The following is a 4,938-nucleotide window of genomic DNA, read 5'->3' as shown; positions in this document are numbered from 1 at the left end:
CGTATTGTTGGTATTAACCTATTTGTTTTAACCATGACTTTTATTTCGGCAGAATATGATGGCTTTTTGTAAATCTCACAGAATACTTAAAAAAATAAGCGACTTTGGGAGAAATAGTCCGTTTCAATCCCACTAATTTATGAAAAACTGCAATGAAATTGAAATTTTAAGCTTGTACTGCATTACACAGATATACTTTCATCTTAATTTCATATGCGCATTAATACATCAGATTCGTATTGCGACTACGACTCTTTGAAAACAGCCTAAAAATGCAATTATTGGCCCCGGTTCATTATCTGATTGACGAGTGAAACTGGAGTGTGAAAGCCTTCCATCACAACTCGTAGCGGCCGATTGAATTATTCTTCTGTTGCAAAAAAATTATTGACAACTCCTTACCGAGAGACGGATGTATTCGCAAGAAGCGGGGAAAACAGGTAATCTCGCAAGTCTCAAGCAAGCATCGAAACAGGTAATCTCGCAAGTCTCAGTCAAATTAGTGGCATATGCCAAAAATACTAGCTGGAGTTCCACAATGCATCGTCCAGAATGTAAATTTAGCCGGAATTTGTTTTTTGCAAAAACTGAATAACTTTACCTTACAATACGTTTTGGAAAGTTGTACTTTGCAAGGCCTTCTTTTCATTTTAACAGAAGCAAGGGTGGTTCTAATTTTAGCAAGTTTTAAAATGGTGCCTTTTAACTGTTCGAGATAGTCTTCGATAAAGTTGTAGAGCAACACATTTTAAACAAGTTTGCTGAAGACACGCAAGCTCTATCTTTTATACTTTCCATTGCACGAGAATCTGAAGGTAAGCTTTGGGCAATCCTAAAAAAAGGTTTTATTTCTGTAACTTATGTAGTTTTTATTTTACACTAAAGTACTCTGGACAACATTAAGTTCATTTTAGAGCGCACAATTTGTTGTTATACACAAACTACTAAACTTTTTTCATGTCAAAATTACGAGAACTTTTACAAAAAAAATATATATTTTTTCATTTCTTTGATTAGAGCAAGTAACATCAAATACCGTTGCTGTCATATGATATATCATGCTTTGTAGTATAGAACACCACCATTTTTTATATCAAATCAAATCAACTTAAAAAATAGTTTATTTTTAGTAAAAAGTATATATAACATTCTACCGAAAGAAAGTAGATGTTCAGTATATTGAGGCAAACTGTTCTCATTCAAAATAACCGAAAGTATTTCTCAAGTCATCTTAATGAAAAATCAACATTACATTATACAGTGAAGACCCGTTTTTATCAGCCCATTGGTGAATTTCAGGCTGGTAAAACGGGGACATTGACAAAATCGGGACATATATTTTTTCTCTTTTTAATAAACCGAAGCTCTTAAAATATTTTATTTTAATCCCTAGATATAGTATCATAATCCTTTTGATTGTTTAGCTTAAATTTCCCTTAAGGGTTCTGACAGCGCAAATTTTTTAAAAAAGATTTAAATTGTTATTTTTGCATATTTCGGATCTCTAAGATAAGAAAAGTATGCTCAAGAAAAGATTTACACGAATTCAACTAGGTTCGTCTGCTAGAACCCATAAAACTTCCAACAATCAATTTTGATATGACAAAACCGGGTCAAAAAGGTGATAAAATCGGGGCAGAAAAAAATCGGTTGCTGATAAAATTGGGTCTTCACTGTATAAATGTTTTATAACTATTTTTTGGTAGATTTCTTGTAAAATGAAAAGTTCAAGACATAAAGTTCCAGTGTCTTGGACAAAGTTTTTTCAAATTTGAATTTCATCAATTTTAAACTCTACCTCGAACCATTAATAAGTTCATTTTAATTTTAATCTAATCTTAACAAATTTGGAACCACCCAACCCACTATTTAAAATAATAGAATAGATTTATAAAATGCAAAATTTTACCATTAAAACGAAATTACATATATCTGTTATATTGACCACCGTGAAAGTAATTCAAACATATTACCAAGGGCCAATTCATGAAAAACTAAACTTTTAATATAACTTTTGCAGCTTAAATTTTTTTGTAATGTATCCTTGATATGTTTTTGAGAGTTTTTTAAGAAGAATATTTTCTACTAATACATCAAAACTCTAGCTTCTATTACTCAAGATATAAGAACCTATAATATCAAAAACAGATTTTTTGAAATTAAGTTGCGCAATTTTAAAAAATATCGTGCTTGCCATTTTCAACGATAATAGTTCCGTGTGAAATTCCGTGCGAAATTTCGTGCGAAATTCCGTGTGAAATCTCGCGCGAAATTCCGTGCGAAATTCCATGCGAAATTCCGTGTGAAATCTCGCGCGAAATTCCGTGTGAAATCTCGCGCGAAATTCCGTGAAATTTCGTGCGAAATTCCGCTCGAAGTTTCGTGCGAAATACCGTGAGGAATTCCGTGCGAAATACCGCGCGAAATTCCGCGTAAGATTTTGTGCGAAATTTCGCACAGAATTTTGCACAAAATTTTGCGCGGTATTTTGCACGGAATTTCGCATGGAATTTCGCACGGAATTTCGCAAAGAATTGCGCACGGAATTTCGTGCGAAATTCCGTGCATGATTCCGTGCGAAGTTCCGCGCGAAATTCCATGCGAAATTCCATTCGAAATTCCGTGCAAAATTCCACACGAAATTCCGCGAAATTCCGTGCGAATTGAAACTAATTTTAAAAAATAAAATAGGAGAATTTTTAATATAAACTTCGTTCACCACCAATCGAGCTTATTCCTTTAGCTATAATTGGTTAACATTTTTTTTAAATAAAAAAACAATTGATAAATGCATTTTTATAGCAATAAGTAATAAATAAATTTAAATTATTATGAGCTTCCTGCAAAGCTACGATGGGACCCTTAAAAGGATTCTTTTCCACTTGGTACTCGCCGTAGCTTCTTGTCAAATTTTGTGTTTTGTCGGTCTCGTATTGTTTTTTTTGTTCTCAGCGTTTCCGCGATTCGTATGTTTCGTATTCGATTTGTTTTGTTGTGCTGACCTTTTTTTGTACGCTGAGAACTGATGTGTCCACTATCAGGGGGCTCCGTTTGTGAGCTTTTTGGTGTGGGGGTAAGAGGCGGGCTATTAATAAAAAAAATAATAAAAAGTTCCGTGCGAAATTCCGTGGGAAATTCAGCGCGAAGTTTCGTACGAGATTCCGTGTGAAATTCCGTGCGAAATTCCGTGCGAAATTTCGTGTGAAATCTCGTGCGAAATTTCGTGTGAAGTTCCGGGTGAAATTCCGTACGAAATTCCGCGAGAAATTCCACGCGAAATTCCGCACTAAATTTGGGCGAAATCACGCGCAAAATTTCGCGCAAGATTCCTTGCGAAATCTCGTGCGAAATTCCATGAGAAATTTTAAGCGAAATTCTGCACGATATTCAGTGCGAAATTCCGTGCGTAATTTTGGATAAAATTCTGCGCGATATTTCGTGCGAAATTCCGTGCGAAATTCAGTCCGAAATTCCGCAAGAAATTCCGTGAAAAATTTCGTGCGAAACTCCGCGCGAAATTCTGTGCGACATTCCGTGCGAAATTCTGTGCGAAACTCCGCGCGAATTTCCACGCGAAATTCCGTGCCAAATTTCGCGCAAGATACCGTGCGAAATGTGAAATTGCACGTGAAATTCCACGCGAAATTCTGCGCAAAGTTCCGTATGAGATTCCGTGCGAAATTTTGGGCAAAATTTCCGTCCGAAATTCCGCGCGAATTTTCACGCGAAATTCCGTGCGAGATTGCGTGCCAAATTTCATTCGAAATTCTGTGGGAAATTATTTGCAAACTTTTGAGCAAAATGCGCGCGAAATTTCGTTTGAAATTCCGTGCGAAATTCCGCGAGAAATTCCGCGCGAAATTCCGAAATTCCATGCGAAGTTCCGTACAACATCCCTTGCGAAATTGCGTGAGAAATTCTGCGGGAAATTCCGTGTGAAGTTCGTGTGAAATTCCGTGCGAAATTCCACGCGGGGTTCCGTGAGAAATTCCACGCGAAATTCCGCGCTAAATTCCGTGCTAAATTTCGTTAGGAACTCCGCGCGAAATTACGTGCGAAATTTTGGGCAAAATTCTTCACGATATTGGCTTATATGGGAATTTCATATGTGACCAAACGATTCAGTCTATATTTCTGGATCCATGCGAAATCCGTATGAAATTTTATAGTTACATATTGAGATAATAGTCCTTTCATTTGAGACTAATTTTATGAAAACGGCTCAACCATCTCCGAGTCCATGTGGCCAACGAGATTTCGAAAGGGGAGGGGAGGGATGATGGAAGATGCATCAAACCGCATTTCATACCTTTCATGTGATACTTGGTTCGTGGAAATCAGTCATCACCGAATGACCGATGTGACTTGAATTCTAAAACATGCACGAAACTCGGGACTTCCGACTTCGATTGTGATCTTGGCCCGCAAATCCAAGTAATGTTGTATACATTTTAAAATGAAATGCCTCATTCGGCCATGAAGGCGGTTCCAGCTTATTTGGGAATTTGCTGTGTGACTCTTCAACCCGTAACTCTGGAACCGGAAGTCCGATCAATAAAAAATTCAATTTGATATGAAGATTGTACCTTTCATAAGAGACTAAATTTGTGCAAATTGGTCCCGCCATCTCTGAGAAACAGAGATAACATTTTTGCCACATATATACAAACCCACACACACAAACAAACACACACGGACATTTTTCGATCTCGTTGATTGAACTGAGTCAAATGGTATATGAAAGGCTCGGTTAAAATGTCGATGATTAAAGTGATTGCATATTTCTCTATGAGACAGGCAAAAATGATTTTATGAATCATATTTTAAGAGTGATTAACCCATAAACCTCGTTTACAAAATGCGTTGTCATCTACGGTGATTATATTCGGAAAGTTTCAGATTGATCCGATGTTTGTAATTTCAGCAAAATTTTACAAA

The sequence above is a fragment of the Topomyia yanbarensis genome, chromosome 3, assembly GCF_030247195.1.
Source record: "Topomyia yanbarensis strain Yona2022 chromosome 3, ASM3024719v1, whole genome shotgun sequence".
Classification (NCBI taxonomy): Eukaryota; Metazoa; Arthropoda; class Insecta; order Diptera; family Culicidae; genus Topomyia; species Topomyia yanbarensis.
This window is presented reverse-complemented; position numbering follows the sequence as displayed.